The following is an 18,639-nucleotide window of genomic DNA, read 5'->3' as shown; positions in this document are numbered from 1 at the left end:
AGTGTTGTCGCCATTGTTAGCTGCAGTATTTAACGAAGGCTACGATCTTAACTTGTTGCCGCCTTCTTTTGCGTCGTCACATACTGTACTAATCCCTAAAACAGAACAAACTGAGAAATTGAAATTGGTGAGGTCATACAGGCCAATAGCCCTAACAAATGTTGATTACAAGATACTAATGAAAGTACTAGCAGCCAGATTACAGACCGTCATTAAGGAAATTGTTGGGCCTCACCGGACTTGCGGGATCAAGGGAAGGGCCATTGCTACGAACATACATAAGGCGAGATGCGTACTGGAGTGTTGTGATGCAGCATGCGGTAGCGTTGCGGTTCTGCAACTCGACCTTGAAAAAGGGTTTGATTGTGTTTCACATGATGCCTTGTTTGCAGTTCTAGATTACATTAATGTGGGTTCTGTTATCAGCGAGGGCGTAGCCTTGGCGTACCGAAACTGCACTACAAGATTAATTGTCAACAAGGAACTTGGTGCACCCGTGAACGTGCGACGTTCGGTGCGTCGGGGTTGCCCCCTCAGCCCGCTTCTGTTCTACATTTATATTGAAACTTTGTGCTTGTCAATCCTTGAGAATGAATCTGTACAGGGCTTCCAAGTCCACATGACGGAGGTCTAGCTTTTGGCGTATGCTGATGACGTATCCGTCTTCTGTACGAACAGAGAGAGCGTTAGCGTGGCAGTCGAAGCCGTGAAAGATTTCAGCACGACCACTGGAAGTCCGGTGAATTGGGGAAAGTGTGTAGGGTTTTGGCACGGAGAGTGGCCATCGACGCCTTACACGTTTGCCAACGTGACTTGGGCCACAACACCGGTTAAGTACTTGGGTGTGCCTCTAGAATGCTATGAAGACAGTGAGCCATTTTGGCGCGATCAAGCCCAAGAAATCGGTGAGAAGGCTGACAAATGGAGCGGTGTGCCGCTGTCTATCTTTGCACGCGCAACGGTGTGTAATCTGTTTTTTGTTGCCAAGTTGTGGTATGTAATGCAAACGCTTCACTCTTCCAGGTTAAACATTCAGAGGCTGCATCGGGTATTTGCCGCTTTTGTTTGGGCGTCGAATTGGGAACGGTGTAGACGGCATAACTTGTTTCGGGGTGTCAAAGACGGGGGCCTTGGGCTAGCACACTTATTCGCCCGACAGCTGGTAAACAGATTCATTTTCTTCCGCGACGTAAATGATCCATTTCTGCGCACTTTTTGCCAAGTAAGGCTCGTGCGGGCGTTGCCAAATTTTGTTGTTGCCACAGAAAGTATGCCAGGGCGCCCTTTTGGTTTTTTAAGAGAAGTCGTAAACAGCGTCAGAATTTTGACAACTCGTTTTTCGATTCAATATTTGTGTTCTGTCAATAGGAAAAAATTGTATAAGGATGTGTGCGATGACTTTTTCTCCGTTCCTGTGTACAGAGCCTTGTACAACGGCTATCCGGGTCAAGATGTATTGAAGCGGGTCAAAAGGATGCCAGTTTCCCCAGGAGTAAAAACGTTTTTCTTTAAGCTGCATACTGTAACGTTGTCGGTAAAAACATTTCTTGAAGACAGGGTTTTTTTTCTGCCATGGGGGTCGCTTTGTTTAATATGCAAACAGCCTGAGACAACAGATCATGTTTTTCTACACTGTTGGGAGGGGGTTTATTTTTGTTACGTGCTGCAAAGAACCCTTAAAAAAGACTTACCGTTAGATACACATAGCATCAGGTTCCTATCAACAGATAACGAAGACGCCATACCTTTTGATACCGTCATGTTAATCGGTCTGCAAAGCCTCTGGCGGTCCCGGATGGCTGGGTACCATTTAGACCCCGATGCTCGCCCTGCAAGGCTCTACTTTCGTGAAAGTATGCATGCCTTTGTTGAAATGCACGAATTGAAGTGTACAGTTCCAGAATGGCTTCCAAGTTTAGAGCCCTTGATCCATTTGAGGTAATTATAAAACGACAACGTCATCCCACCTAAGGATGGCAGCTTCCTTATTACTATCACTTCCACGTGAACTTTTGGATGTGAGTTCGCTTAATTTTTCCGTGTACGATTTTGTACTGTGTAAGTATCCGGAAATAAAGAAAAAAAAAGTCCGCGTGGCCTAATGGATAAGGCGTCTGACTTCGGATCAGAAGATTGCAGGTTCGAGTCCTGTCGCGGACGTGTTTGTTTTTATTTTTAGACAGTGGTCACGGGGCCTCCGCTGATCGAGATGAACAACGCGCACTTTTCTCGACACAGCGAAGGGACCACTGAGGTCGAGAAGAGCTTTGAACGGGCCGCGTGGAATGAACGGGGCACGTTCTTTCCCGTGTTTTCCTTTGCAATGAAGACTACGAAATTGCGCAGCTTTTATACTTTGTGAAGCGAGTGGAGGGCGAATCCGTCCGCGTGGCCTAATGGATAAGGCGTCTGACTTCGGATCAGAAGATTGCAGGTTCGAGTCCTGTCGTGGACGTGTTTGTTTTTATTTTTAGACAGTGGTCACGGGGCCTGCGCTCATCGAGATAAACGACGCGCACTTTTCTCGACACAGCGCAGGGACCACTGAGGTCGAGAAGAGCTTTGAACTGGCCGCGTGGGATGAACGGGGCACGTTCTTTCCCGTGTTTTCCTTTGCAATGAAGACTACGAAATTGCGCAGCTTTTATACTTTGTGAAGCGAATGGAGGGTGAATCCGTCAGGTATGAGGCGTTCGAGTTTGAAGCCGCGGCCAAACGTACCGGCCGACTCGCGGCAGGCGGGTAAACCGCCTCCTTAGGATTTGTTTTGCTGCTGAGCTTTCTTCGTGGCGTGGGGAGGGGGGGGGGGGGGGGTGAGATATGTGTGTCGCGAATGTAGGTACCACATAATAAGGCGTCCTTTGTTTTCGATATGGCAGCTAACCTACGTGAAGTGCTACGTGTAGCCACTTTAAACGTTAGAGGCCTCGAAGCGAGAAGGCGGCAATGTCAGCTAAGTCGGCTTCTTCTTGAGAACGACCTTCACGTAGCTGCAATCCAGGAAACAAAATTGAAAGCCAAGAAACGACTGAAAGAATGGTGTCTACCTTTCGTACGCACTTTGATGTGTGTGTGTGTACATGTGCAGTTAAGGATAGGAGACCGTGAAAAAACTGCATAAAACGGAGCACAGGTTCTCGCAAAACGCATTGTGAAAAATTGTAGCCTAAAATGCTCCGGCGAACCGACTTGTCAGCTTCATCAAACGAGTTATCCCATTCAACTGCACAAGCTTCCAAAGGAAGGCAGTAGACAAGTGCATATTCGGTGTTCTAACATTGGTTACGAAACTGTTTTAAAGTAAGATCTACCACTTATGTTTAGATATCATTTTTGGGGTAATCTGATGTGTATGGAGCACATGTGAGCTGGAAAATTCTGGAAAGAGAGTGCTGCACTGCCTGGAGTGGTTGAAGGTAGTTTTGCGGTGCAGAATATTGTGCTAAAAGTCCCACACTGTATACATCAATTTTGCATCCTTCATTCGAAATCAATTTTCTTTCTATTTAGAGAAGGTCAACACAATTTAGTGCCACTGAGGAAGATATGTGAACCATGGTACAGGCAACTGTTTCTGCCGGCTGTTCTTTATTAGCAGTCTTGAATTACGGTCAGCAGATTAATTACAAGAAATTTGTGGTCTATTAAAAGCTTTCAAGTACCACCAAGAACATTAGCTTCATCCCACGGGGTCAAATCCCAGTGGTAGCACAGCACCATTCAGCAGACACATTCCCCTGCGTGGTCGGTTCCTTACGCGGTAGCAAGAGCAGCCTAGTGGTGGCGAGCATTGTCCTCTTGGTCCGTTTGGATTACACTGGGGAAAACAAGAACAAAGGTTTATTCATGCTTGATATCCCTGGGAATAGTGGCAATAGAAGACCTCGGTATTACCCTTTGACCCCCTATGCGTATGCGGCATAACCATGAATCCGGGTGAATCAGGGTTCGATGACCCAAAGAAGACCTTGGCTGTAGGCATGTATAGTGAATATTTTATCCTGAATGCGATCATCAGCACCTTCAACTCGATTACGTCCACTAGCTCAAAAGAGTCTTCCTGAATGATCTCGAATGAGGTTTATACTTCGTTATCATTAGCCATGGTCACAATGTCACGGGGAATTAGTTTATTAGCTGCACCTTAACCAGCAATCTTTATACAGAAAACTGAACTTATCTTTTGGTTTCCTGTTTCCTGCTTTGCCTCTTCAATCGTAGCCCGTTATACATTACTAAACTAAGTATAATGCAATGAATGCACTTTTTTTCTGATTTTCCACCTTTTCTTTTTCGTACCCGATGTCAGTATACGCATGAATTTGAACAGATATAACACGTGCTCAAAAAATTATCTTAGGTTTTTCTTATCGCAAAACAAAATGAACACTTGGAAAAAAAATTTGTGAATTTTGTTTCACACGGTACCCAGTGCCTTCAACGCAAGTATGCCACCGCTCCAAAGATGCCTGTTACTGGAAGAAAAAAAAAACTGGGGAGGAATAAGCCTGCAGCCTTACCCTCACTGCTTTTAACACCTCATCGTTCTTGCTAAATCTTATTCTACCGAGCGCCCACTTAAGGCGCCATAAAATGTTATACCGGTAATCTTAGGCGCTAGATTGAATGGTTACGTTCGGTTCAGAACACACTCCAAAACAATTATATTCGTAGTTGCACGAGGTGTTTGTGGCCTTGCGTGATCGACCTGGAAAAGCACACTCGAGCCAAGTAAGCAGCGTCGTTTTCTCCCGATCGCGGGCTTCTGGTGGGTTTAGAGCAGCTGTTTGCAGTGACTGCCAAGGACATGTAATACTCAGAGACTCGTCTTGTAGATACCCAGAAAAGTGTCATTAATGATCTGCCTGTGGGCGGTGTTCGAAACTTCCTTTATGATCACGAGAATTGGCGGCACTCCTTGTAAGCTTCTTTTGCCTTGTACAAGATGTGATATACCGAACATTCACTTGTTGTGTAAGTAGGCTGCGGAGAGCCATTTTCTTCAGAATGATGATGTTGTTACAGCGCCTTACAGGCTTCGATATGACGTCTTTTACATTAAATTCAGTCGTTTTGTACCCAACTAGCAGAGAGTTCGTGGACGTGGAAGTCACTCCAGGGAGGAGGAAGATAAAATATTTATTATAGCACTGTACACATTTCCGAAAGGGAGGTGAAAAGGTCGTTGCACTGGGTGGTAGTCCCTATTCCGGGGTGCCACTGGACGCCGCCGTTGTCCGTGCTCTCTGAACCAGGGCCTGCTGGGCATCCCGGTCCGAGCTGGATAGGGCCACCTCGCAGCCTTCCCTAGTCGGCTGACTTATAACGGTTATATGCGTATTGTACTGGCAGGCCCACACCATGTGGCATATGTAAGCATACTGCCCGCAGAATTTGTCCCTGCCGGTGAATGTCGGGTATGGCGGATTTCAAGACCCAGTTTGGAGCCGGCTAAGATGGCACTCCTCGGTTCTATCGAGACTCTTGGCGGGCTCCGGGAGCACCCTCCTATGAGGCGTAAATGGTTTCTAATATCCGTGCAAGAGATTAGCGGGATTGCTATGACGGCCGCTGCAGAACTTGGGGATTCAGTGGATCCCGTGGGAAGGATTGCTCTGGCAGCCACTTGAGCGGCCTCATTCCCCCCCACCGCGGCCGTCGTGATCTGCTCCGGCGGCGCGCCAAAGCGCGCTTCGATCGCGGAGGCGACGCCTCAACCCTCTGGTGACCGGGCACCCATACTATCTCTTTTTTGCTAATCACCTTATCCGAATTGCTCTCAAATATGGGTGAATGGCGCCATCATACCCAGTAGGTTATTTCGGCAAGCCTGCTGCGACAACGACATTATGTACGCTGCGTCGTAGTGCGTGGCGGAAGTGCAATCCCCACTTCCTCCAAGATTAACGCGTCACTGGTGTTTACCGAGAGCCCGTTCACCTCCTTTCCCCCTTTCACCACCGCAATGGTGCAGATGCCCACCTAGGTTGCACCTGCTGCACCCACGTAGTACAGGCCTCTCTTCTGGCCGCCGTGGTGACACAGTGGTTATGGCACTGGGCTGCTGACCAGAAAGACGTGGGTGCGATCCCGGCCGCGCCGGTCGCATTTCGATGGCGGCGAAATGCTGAGCTCCGTATACTATGCGATGTCAGTGCACGTTAGTGAACCCCAGGTGGTCGTCCCTCATAGCCTCGTAGCTTCCCTATCAGCCTGAGTCGCTTTAGCTAGTTAAACCCCATAAACCAAACCAAATAAAACAATCATCAGGTAGCAAAAGGCTCGCAGAAAATCACCGCAACAAATTTAGCAGCTGTTAAGTTTAGAAATATAGGAGTGGAAGTAAGTTCTTGAAATATGTCAGTTGACATGTTAAAAAGTAATACTTTTACGGGTAATGTTTACCTTGAAACCGAAGGGAGCTGAGAGATTTCTTTTTAGTCGGCTATCGTGTTGTGGACACGACATAATTATCTGTAATGCCCCCTTATTAGCTGCCGTTCATTTTTTTTCAGCATAAAATACAAACGGAAAGTGAATTCCTCTTTAGAGGCTGTCGTAATACAACTTACTAGGCAAGTCCTCAGAACCTAATGCAATAGCCACGTACACTTTTTTAGGTGCCTTCTAAGTGATTCCATGATTGATCGAACTCCTGGGATATATAACATTTTTAATTTCTTTGAATATTTCACAGAACATTGTTACATAGTTCCAATCTGAAGGATGAGACTATGTCAGAGATGGCGACTGTTTGACAACTGCTCCTGGTCTGGCGCAAGCTTTTTGCTCCACGCCACCGTCCACTTCGTCGTCTTCTGGTCTTTTAAAACACACCCAGATTAATCAGTAGGCATGCAGAGGATTTCGTTTTGCGAGAACGCTTATATTTCCGGAGAAAAAAAAGTCGTATGGTTTTAACGTAGCTAAAACGACTACACGTGCGAAAGTATGTGTTTAGCCTGGTTGGCCCACGGTTTTGCTTTGCTAGGTTAAGCTCTGATAGAAGCTAAGCTGATCTCATGTGTCCGCACCGCAGATGGAAGTTCATGAAAACGAAAATGTTGCATGGCACGAAACTGTGTTGCAGTTTAACGCGAGGCGTGATCGGCTGCGGGGAGAGCATAGTGCTTTAGTGCAGTGGCCAGCGAAGCTGATCATCTCGCGCCTCCGCGGATTCGAAACCCAGTCCCGGCAATTTCTATTTTATTTTGCATCGGCTGTTTACGTGGTAGGTTTGGCAAGGTCACCTTCCAGCTCAAGGTTCAGAAAAACTCGCCGAACCGGTTAGACCTCGTCATGTAGTGCGTCCGCTCTAAAAGATCCTGAATGACGTCGTGGCAGAGGCAGCGTTTTCGCGCACAGCGCTACTTCTGTACTTGGCATTGACGTACGACTTAGTATATATAAGCAAATGTAAAGTTTGGATTAGCGAAGTCAGCATTAATGGTGGAAAGTCAGGATGACACCACACTCGCAGTTTTTTTTTTCATGACAAAGATAAGTAGCCATACCGATTATATATTTTATGCTAAGTATAAAAGCGATTAATAGGATTTGCGTCCTAGTGAGGAACAGACTGCTTTTGAAAAAAATTTTCAAAGTGTCATAAGTGCCAAGTGAGGGTATAATGAATTTTTCGCTCGCGATTATGACGCAGAACGCCTTCTAATTTGCAAAGTAGAAAATCTTCTAGGTGCTGAAATCGTGCACCGGCTTTAATTGCTATACAGGAACGCCTCCTTAAAATAAAAAAATAAACTCAGGGGCCACTAAAATAGATCGCAAGTTGGAAGTGCGATAGGAATAAATTTACAATATTTAGGGCAAGCCAGAACTCCGGGTTTCTTCCGTGATGAGGCTTATGCTTGCGTCGCTGCAGGTGGAGAGAAGAAGCATACATGCATTTCCATGGGCCCCACCCGGTTACACTGGCGCCATCGCAGCCTGCTTATTTACATCACAGATCATAGTGGGTTCATAAAAATCTGATTTTTTATTCTTTATCTTGACGAAATGGCCTGTCATGGCAACTGGGGAAAATTTAGACTTGCGGACGCCGCATTTGCTACTTTCGAGCTTTTATTTAGGCACTTCTGTTGATGCCCGAGAAGCTACAGTTCGAACTTTAATAACATGGTTGCAAATAATGTAATACAGCATGCTCTTTAACGAGAAACTAGATTTTTTTTTTGGTTTTTGAAATAGGCTACTGTTCTCACAATGTCAGATTTTGAGCGCCGTTTCTCGTGCTTCTCTTTCTTACATGAAAATGAAAATTGTTAAGTTTATTTGGATTCAAGGAGCGCATTAATTCTGCAAATTTTAAGGAGATTTTACTCATATGCCTGGAGAAAAAAAATTCTTGAAGGTAGCGGCACTCGATATTTTGGGCGGTTTTGAAATTTCTTCTTGGAAACGGTAACTTCCTCCCAGTGGCTAACTAGGATTGGCACAGTCTTTCTCGCTTTTACTTTTAGCACACAAAATACACTCATTATGGATTGCGTACCTCTATTCCTACATTCGTGGAAAGTTCGGAAATTGCGCTGTACATGAAAACGCTGTTTCTGTGACCACGTCGGTCACAGTCTTTTTCCCGAAATAGCGTACTTTAAAAAGAAAATCCACTATTGGCCCCCTAATTAATGTAAGCGTAATATACAAAATACTCAAGGAAATTAAGAAATTTATTATTTAAGGAGCTTGACCTCTCGCAGATTTACCATTCTAAAAAGTAGTGCCACCCCTTCTTCTTGGTTCGAACGGCGTATTCGGTGAACGCCGGAGACAGGAGTCACAAATTCAGACACACAAACAATAACGTCGTTGAGTGCGTTGTTTAACGATCAACGCTTCTATTCTGCCGCTCGGAAGGGCGGAAACTGCTAGAAATGTAGAGGTTTTGACAGTTAGTGAAGAATTTTCTGCCACCGTGCCATCCATGTGTGTTCGGAATAAAGATAAGGCACATATAGGGCGCAGGTAAAGAAAACATGTTCAAAGCGCACATAAAAGACGTGGGAGTGCTAAGTATCATCCGAATTCTGTGTTTACGCAGTTGAACGAGGAAGAAAAGTCATAATACCTTGTTGATAAATAATGATGATACTTGAGGGTGCAACAGAACTTGAGAAGGCATTCTTTGTCTTATACAGTTATATGGTAAAATGCCCTTGGTATTTGATTTGTGCGAAATCTAGTCACGTTCATTAACGTCATACCCTAAATGTCTACGAGGTTCTCATTGAGCATGGGCGTTGACCTCATAGCTTGGAACAAACCAAAACTGCTTGGTTTAGTTTTATGGGGCTTGACGTCCCAAAGCGACTCATGCTATGAAGGACACCGTAGTGGAGGGCTCCGGGCAATTCCGTCCACCTGGGGCTCTTTAACGAGGACTGACATCGCACAGGGAACGGGCCTCCAAAACTTCGTCGCCAACTAAATGCGACCACCGCCGCCGGGATCGAACCCACGTCTTTGGGGTCAGCAGCCGAGCACCATAATCACTGAGCTAACGCGGTGGGTAAACAGAAATGCCTCTACAAATATGCTATCGTGCGAATGATCCCCAAATGAAGAAATTACTCAAATCTGTGGAGAACGGGCTCAGGGTGCTCCTTGCTACCTGTGCAGAGGCATGTTGCGTGACCGCGAACACCACGGGAACTTCGCGGCAAAGTGTGATGTGAAGATTCGTTTCCACGCTCTTACCGGTTTTATGCAAACGTGATGAGCTGCCATCCCAGGACCACCATTTCCTGCTCTGAAGAGTAAACAACCAATTACCAAATTGCATAGCATTACAGCGAAGATGTAGAATAAACCTAATCAAGATGACAAATGCTAGGTCCTCTTCATAGAAAAATAAAATTATTCAATGTTTTTCACAGCTGTGAAGCGGTTTTGTAGCGACTTACGAGAGAAAGTCAGTGAGTGTATTGACTGAATGTACCGCTGCTTACTTCGACGTTCAATCCCTGTTTCTTGCAAACATATCTGGGATATTATCAACAGATTAGAGTTAGCGGTTCTGGGTTATGTAGCGGTCAGAGATTGTTTTTTTTTAATGCGTTAGTATTAGGACCCCTGTGTTTACAAAAACTCCTAGTCGGTATGTACATTTTAGCCTCGGTAGGAAGCTCGCACAACTGAGAAATTCCCCTCGTCATTTTCACAGGACAGGGGGCGGGAGAGGGAACATAAAAAGAGGTTGGGAGGTGACCTGTGGCAGAGAGCCAAGAGGGGGTATTAAGCGCGACATTGTGATTGGCGGAGAGGATAAAGCCACCCGCTGTTCGCGCAGTTTGAACCATTCAGAGGCAGCGGCTACCCCGTCCTAGGGGAACCCTAATGCTAACGCCTACACTGTCGCATTAAGCGCATTGAATGCTTATAATTTTCTACTGTAGTTGCACTCGTAGTGGCCATTCCTCGAATTCAGCGATTGTCTGTTTGTCTGAAGCCTGGTTTATGGTGCTAAATTGCAGTAGGTGGAATGGGCTAGCACTTATATTGGCCATTCCACAAATTTAGCTAATGTGTTTTTTTTTCTGAAGCCAGCTTTATGGCAGGCTACCCACTGGGTTGTGAGACACCTGGCAGGTATATCCATTGTGCCCACCGTGGTAAGTGTAAATTCATTTGCTGATTGTTCGCGAGAGGAGTCTCAGAAACAACAACCTGGGTCTTACAAGCACCACCGGGTGCAGCACCTCTTATCCCAGGGCAATGAAGCACCGCTCAACTGATGCTCCCCTGCGCAAAGTTTTGTACAGGCGCCAGTGTGCTGTGCCTAGCAAGTACACGTTAAAGCACACTAAGTAGCCTGAATTAATGCGTAGCTTTCGACATCTCAAGTTTTCACAGCTGACAGTCAGCTTTCAGGATGATAATCCTACATTCTTACCACCTTCTGTACGCATTGCCTCATGGCCTTGGGCTTATCAGAATGTCCGAAGAACCCATAATAAAGAGGATGTGAAATATTTGATATATTAGGGACCGATAAGATTTTTCGTGGTTGCTGAAAGGTATTTCATAAGGTAAGGACTAACTGTGTTATACCTGCCCTATACTAAAGTGAGCTAATGGCCAGTTCGGTTTTTGCAAAAAAAAAAAAACGAGAATAAATCGCTCTCACGTCTTCAGAAAGTTATTGACAAATACGCAATTATAACCAAACCCCCTGGAATCGTGCATTTTGATATTAAAAGAAATTATTAAATTTACACAAAACAGCAGAACTCATGCAGGTTTTGTTAATGAAAGCAGACATAAGGCAGAGGTAAACGCTCTGGGTAAAACCACTAGAGGCAACACAGCTCTAATAACCCTCCATTAAAAGAGGGTGCAAGGCCGGGCAGCACAGTCTCTCGAGTACTATTTACTAGATGTTTACAAAAGGAAACTCAGGGGAGAGATTGCAGGGCATTATTGAAGACCGAATTAGAGCTTTGAAAATGATGAGCGTGAGTAGTATTGTAATGAAAATCGTGACATTCATTAGACTCAGAAGGCTCTACATTTTGCGTCACGCAGCGAACAAACGAATGGTAAGGTTATGGACCGTTGTAGGAGGGAGGTAGCGCAAATCCGTCCACTGAGAGTGAAATAGCGAGCAGAATGATAATGGAGTGCAGTGAATCTGGCAGGTATTCTCATGTCACGAATAGCAGCATGCCAGTATTCGTCAAGAGGGAAGGTTATAACTATTCCATCTTACCAGAAATCCCGTATGGGACGAACCTTGGAGGTTAATCAAAGGTTACAAATGATCCTGAAGACAGGACAGCGAGCTATGTAAATGGAGATGAGGGGTGTAGCTTTATAAGATAAGAAGATAGTAATGTGGCTCAAGGAAGAAACGCGTGTTGAAGCCTTTCAGCCATCCTTGCCGTCATCCACCGCGCTGGTCTTCAGCTGAACTCGAAGAAATGTACCTTCGGCCGCCGTCAGCTCAAGGTCCTTGGCCACTTGGTCGATTCTGCTGGGATCCAACCCGACCCCGACAAAGTCCGCGCCGTGCGTTCATTTCCTACTCCGCGCTCCTCCGGTGATGTGCGCAGCTTCCTCGGCCTATGTTCCTATTTCCGCCGGTTCATCAAGGACTTTGCGGAAATAGCCCGACCTCTTACCACGCTCCTCAAGAAGGACATCCCGTTCTCTTGGGGACCCCCCCAAGCTGAGGCCTTCAGAGCCCTTATCAGTGCCCTCACTGCTCCGCCTGTGTTGGCGCACTTTGATCCTTCAGCCCCTACGGAACTTCGCACCGATGCGAGCGGCCATGGCATTGGTGCCCTACTTGCTCAGCGGCAACGCAACAAGCTTTGCGTTATTGCGTACGCCAGCCGTCTCCTTTCTGTGTCAGAGCGCAACTATTCTATCACCGAGCGGGAATGCCTCGCCCTGGTTTGGGATATTGCAAAATTCCACCCTTACTTGTTTGGGCACCCTTTCTCTGTTATCACAGATCACCACGCCTTATGCTGGCTTTCTTCGCTCAAAGACCTTACTGGCCGGCTGGGGCGCTGGGCTCTTCGCCTTCAGGAGTACACATTTTGTGACGTCCACAAGTCCGGCCGCTTGCACCAGGACGCGGATTGCTTGTCCCGTTACCCTGTCGATGCGCCCTCCTCCAACGAATGCGAGGCTGATGCCTGCGTCTTATCCATCTCGGCCTTCCGCAACATTTTACAAGAACAGCGCTTGGATTCTTCGCTACGTTCCCTCATCGACCGCCTCACTGCCAACCGCTGTGATGCGTCCCTCGCCCCGTTTGTGCTCCATGAGAACGTCCTCTACCGGCGCAATATGCGGCCTGACGGCGCTGACCTCTTGCTCGTGATCCCGCAACACCTGCGAAGCAGCATCCTTGAGCAGCTTCATGACGTTCCCATGGCCAGTCATCTTGGAGTGTCCCGCACCTACGACAGCGTGCGCCGGCGCTTCTTTTGGCCCGGTCTATACCGTTCTGTCCGCCGTTATGTGGCCGGTTGCGAGCTGTGCCAACGACGGAAGACGCCCTCGGTTCTCCCTCCCGGACACCTTCAGCCGATTCCAATCCCCGTATACCCGTTTTCCCGTGTCGGCCTCGACCTGCTCGGCCCTTTTCCGGTCTCTGCTATGGGAAACAAATGGATATATGTCGCAACGAACTACTCCACGCGCTACGCTATTACTCGAGCGATCCCAACCAGCTGCGCAATTGATGTCGCTGACTTTCTCCTGCACGACGTCATACACCACCACGGTGCTCCCCGTCACCTGCTCACCGATCGCGGCCGCTGCTTTCTTTCCAAAGTGGTCGTCGAACTCCTCCGCTCCTGCTCCGTCCGTCATCAGTTCGCCACGGCCTACCATCCACAGACGAACGGCCTCACTGAACGTCTGAACCGTACCCTCACCAACATGATTTCCAAGTACGTCTCCGACCATCACCGCGACTGGGATATTAGCCTCCCATTTGTTACATTCGCCTACAATTCTACGCGTCACGATACAGCCGGTTTCTCCACTTTTTACCTCCTTTTTGGCCGCGATCTTTTGCTGCCCTTCGACAGTGTACTGCCCGCCACCGCTTCCACGAGTCCTTACGCTCGGGACACCATCGCTCGCGCCGACGCTGCCCGTCTTGTCGCCCGCCAGCGGCTGTCGGCCTCCGAAGTCAATCAGAAGCGACGTCATGACTGTCGCCGTCGTGAAGTCACCTACTCTCTTGGCTCCCTTGTGTTACTCTGGGTCCCTTCCCGCCGTGTGGGCTTTTGTGAAAAACTGCTCCCCCGATATACAGGCCCTTATGGGGTCGTACGTCCGGTGACCGCGGTGACGTACGAGATCACGCCGCTACATCCGCCATCCCCGGCCGCTGCACCCCGCACCGACATCGTCCATGTGTCCCGCCTCAAACCTTACAACTCGCCGTCTAGCTGGCCTGTGTAGTGCGCACCGGGACGGTGCTTTTGCCGCGAGGGGGGGGGGGGGGGGGGGGGTCATGCTACGGGCGCTGGGAGGACGACGAAGTGGTTTCTAACGAAGACGACGCTGAGGTGCGCGCTTGTGTGCTGAGAGACTGCACCAAGCCGTCGGTCCCTTGCGTAGCAGGTTACCTCTGCTGTTTCTACTGCTGCTTCTAGCCGCCACGTATCAATATCGTAGATGATACGAAAAAGTCTAAATGCTCGTTGACAAAGCATGTAATAAATGATAGATTATCGGTGTTCTGTTACGATAACAGATTGCGATAAAAGCGAATGCGGAGGTGGCAGGCGTAAGATGGGTGTCTGGCGTGTGGTTGAAACATGAAGATTGAAGGTATAAGCTAGCGCACCTCCCGTGGATAGGTATAGCAGGGTGTTCGTACGAGAGCCTTTTTCATGCAGGTACTAAGTTATACCACCGGGGATGATGATCAAATACCATAAAAAGCACTTAAGCAAAATCATCTCTGTGGAACGCGGAGGTGTTTGGAGAACCCACAGAAAGCACGGAAATTAGAAGGAGTCTCAAGCTTTCAGTATGTCCGTGTCCGTGGACAATTTAAGCGTTGAAAGGAATAGCAGTTCAGATTAAAACGATTCTGCCCGTGAATTCCGTGAATTCCGTGAATTCTTCTTCCCGTAAAGATGACGCCACTGAAGAGCGTCAAATGCATACACATCAAGGAAGACTAAGAAGTACGTCCAGTAAGATAGGTCTCCGCAGGAATGCATTCTGGCAGCGCGTCCTTTCAAGAGAATCCCTCTAACTTTATAGCCGAAGAGCATTCTGCCCACTATATTTTGTGTTTTCAGCTTTTCTTTCTTGGCCACGTCGCATGTAATCCACAAAACATTATGCTCTCATTTGTGAGAAAATGGCTGATGGTTTTAGATCCTTGCCCAGCTAAGGGCGACTGCTGAGGTTCCCGAACGTCCTATAAAGTTTCTAACTTTAGCCATTTATAAATCTTATTTCTTCTCTGAATGCGAGGTTGAAGGAACCAAGTTTTCAAGCTTTCTACACCACAACACTTTTTCACATATTTGTATAATTGTGCAGAAAATAACGTTCCTTTATCTTGAGATTGGCGCATAATAGCTTAAGCTGCGTATGCGCCATAAACTCAACACAACGCAATACGTTATTCGATGCGATCACATCTAATTTCTGGCTATGAGATGAACTAGAGCGATGGTACTTGTTTAAACTGCACTTAATTGCTCGGGCATCCAGTTCCCAGTGATTTTCAGCATATGACAGATTCCAATAGACTGCGGAGGAGCATTGTGACGGTTTTACATTTCCAAAAGAAAATTTGTATCCGAGGAAACAATGCCGTGCACAGGCATCCTTGTTGGAGGGCTTATACTCACTCGACAGTATATAGCAGCACTGCCGCAGAAAAGTGCGCATAGAACAGCAATTTTTTGAAGGAAGAACACATGACAACAAGAAATGTCACTCTCACCACTTTACCTTTGGCCCTAATTATATATATGCAAAAGAAAATGTATGCGCAAAAAGTTGGATGCATTTCAGAGACATGCTGACAAAAATAAATCATTAACACTTGAGCCATCGAGAAAACACCGAACAACATGTTGCGATACAAGGCCATATTACTTTTGCAAGCAATAATGAATACGAATGAATACGGAATAATGAATACCGCGAAATGCAACCATTTACCTCTTAAATACGGGTGTCGAATTTTGAGAACAACGATTGTGAGAAACTCTGGAAATGGCCTTCCTCAATGAAGTACTTTTTTGTAATAAAATTTAAAATGTACTAGGTTCCTGGGATTTTGCTGATGTAAGCATCTCGATTTCTAATGATGCCGGCCTTGCAATTTCATTGCTGACGTATACTGTACACTAAATGTATGGCTGAAGGAGCCGTCATATTTGAGTCCGGTATTTTGACTCATAATTTTTAGAAACTGCTAGAATATTTCAAACTTAATCTGGTGAACACCAATTAGTTCGCGGTTCTAAACGGAGATAAAAATTATATTGCTAAGCTTGTAAAAGAACAGGCGGCGCGAAGGAGAGCGGTTTAGTAATTTCTAACGACCATCTGCGTTCGAGATGGGTTCTGTTCGTTGCGAGGCAGACCTACAGGAGGCGAGAGAGTCGCTCCGCTAGTGTGGTTCGGGAGCAAGAGGCGATGAAAAGTACATTCGCGGCGACCGTTCGCTTCCAGGTTCGCACAGAGTTTTCTGCCAAACTCAACGTGCCCTCTGCAGTTTATGAGTGACATACTGCCAAAATATGCCGCTTTTGCGCAGAAAACCTTTGCATTGGCAATAGCGAAGTTCGGATTGCACGTAAACAGGGGACTCGCACGCAACCTCATAACCTCTGTTTTGTGATTTGCTCACATGGCTTTGCATCAGATTGCCTCTTACGGCACTCACAGGCCTGATGTTATGCAGTTGCTAATAACATTTTTGCTTTTTCTTCGTCTTTTCACCAGTGTGCCCAATAGGGATGTCTCCTACATGCAGATGTTGGCAAGTTGCAACATCTCGAGTTACTGAGAATCCGCTAGGGCACCCCCGCAGAAGGAGGATGGCGAGCAGCGCTTCGCCACGGATCCGATCATCTACATTTAGCGTGCATGTCTGTGCCATGTCCAGGGAAAAGGGGATTAGAGTAGACGGGCAAGTCGTGCTAGTTGTGTGAGTTATGAGAACGTGTGTGCCTGCTCCCTCGAGAAACATCGGATGGGGTCGCCATTTGCCCTGCAAATGAGGCCTGCCGACACGTTGAGCTGACTGTCGAGCGTTTGCAACCTTTTTAGGCCGGTCGGCGGAGGCAACACACCACATTGGCCCCAGCTTCCTGTAGACGGCACCTCCGGCCTCACCCGGCCAGGGGAAATATGAAGTTGCCTTTTCCTGTCTTCCGCTCCATTTTTCACTTTCTATCTTCTTTCTCATAACTTTCCCGCCTCCTGCTCCCTTCTCGATTTTTTTACACTTTTCATGGTCTGCTGGGGTTACGTCATATTTGGTTGTAGCTGGGAGGTACAGCTGGCGTGGGCCGTACCGCTCGTTTCTTTAGCAACAAGACGACGTTTCCACGCTTCCATGTAGTGCACAGTCAAGACCCCGAAAAACGAGCTCGGGTTGTGCCACTATTCCTAACCTCGAGAGGCGTAACCGACGCAATAAAGCAACGTTAGAAGATCAATAAGTGGTCTACCGGAGATCATCTGGAAATTCTATAAAATATCAATATGAGAAGCTCTCAGATATCGCATCATTCGGAGGAATTCTTTTAACAATCACCTCACACACATCACTCAACACTGTTCGTGGAGCGATCTCTCAATACGACCTGAGATAAGTAAGTGAGGATGAACTAGTGCAAGGACTCAAGCTCCAAAGTGTCACTGATGTCTGAAGAATAAAAATATGAGGAGGTAACAATAAAATATCAAAGAAGCACTTTGTCGTCACCTTTCCATATAGCATACTTCCCGACTGCGGGGCGGTAGGTGGCACGAAGCTCAAACTGCGACGATACCGGTCGGACCCTGGTTGACGCTACAAATGGCCGAGATACGGCCATGGCTTGCAGAGCTGCCGGGGCCAATAAACATGCGTCAAAAGTTCTTCCTACGTTCATCCTGCTAAAAACTGTTAAGTTGAACTACACCTTTGTGTCAGCTGTGAGGCAACTCTTCCAGTCTACGCCAGGTCCTGCCCAACCTGGGAAATGGGAAGAAATAATTACACTAAAACACACAGGGAACGTCAGTTTCAGGGAAGCGCGAAAACGACTTTCTTTGGCTCAAAATTTTAGTTACGCAGAGCTTGACATCACAGCGGTCTACGGCGCCTGCCCAGGCCAGCGCCCCCTCTGGATGCAAATGGCGCTTTGCCATCAGCCGCAAATCAGGCCTTGTGGGGCCACACGTCAGCAGGACTCAATGCCTCACCTCACGCAGCGAGGTCTGAATCTCAGTTACCCGTGCGTTCTCTATGATCCCCCAGGGCCCCTGAGCAGGCGAGGAACACAACTCCTTCCTCGCCCCTCTGGAGCGGCGGCAAAGCTCTCTCGATTGCAAAAGAAGGGATAAAGTCCCAATAACAGGTCCAACATTCCCACCGACCTAGTCTTTTAACTTTATCTTACAAACCATGACATTTCTAGTTCACTGGAACTGCCATGGATTTTAAAGGACTACACTGACTTAACAAATATTTTAAATTCATTCTAAACGGTAGCAGTATCTCCAGGAAACTAACCTAGCACCACAAAAAAAAACATTCATGAAAAGTATCAAGTCGCTTGTTGTGATCGAGACTACAGAAGCAGGCTCTCTGGCGGTGCTGCTATTGTGGACCAGGGTAGTACTGCAACTCGGAAAATTGACCTAAACACCTGATATTGTGACGAAGACGAAACTGGCAGTGGCGCGGGACGGAGCGCCCGCGCTTGGCCAGCGGCCATTAAATCATCTCATAGCCATTGTTCACCACGCCTCTTTCTTCGGCTGGCCGCCGCGTTACATTTGGTGTGAGGTGCTGGGGTCCCTTCATCGCCATCCTGGTCACGGAGCTTCGGCGTCTTGGGCCTGCCGTGGACGTCGGCCGTGATTACCTTGTAAGCGCCGCACGGCCGTGCCCCAGCCCGCCCGACCTGA

At 47.3% G+C, this 18,639-nt stretch overlaps 2 non-coding genes across 2 annotated transcripts; both read left to right on the top strand.

The window, feature by feature from the left end:
• The first annotated feature begins 2,087 nt into the window (after nucleotides 1-2,087).
• Nucleotides 2,088-2,160, top strand: TRNAR-UCG (transfer RNA arginine (anticodon UCG)). Its single transcript has one exon. It is a non-coding gene; the product is annotated as a tRNA-Arg (tRNA).
• A 222-nt stretch (nucleotides 2,161-2,382) lies between these two features.
• TRNAR-UCG (transfer RNA arginine (anticodon UCG)) lies at nucleotides 2,383-2,455 on the top strand. The gene has a single exon. It is a non-coding gene; the product is annotated as a tRNA-Arg (tRNA).
• The last annotated feature ends 16,184 nt before the right edge of the window (nucleotides 2,456-18,639 follow it).

The sequence above is a fragment of the Amblyomma mixtum genome, chromosome 8, assembly GCF_055824585.1.
Source record: "Amblyomma mixtum isolate Tamu chromosome 8, ASM5582458v1, whole genome shotgun sequence".
In the NCBI taxonomy this organism is placed as follows: Eukaryota; Metazoa; Arthropoda; class Arachnida; order Ixodida; family Ixodidae; genus Amblyomma; species Amblyomma mixtum.
The sequence above is the reverse complement of the archived record's forward strand: the minus strand, read 5'-3'. Positions and strand labels throughout refer to the sequence as shown.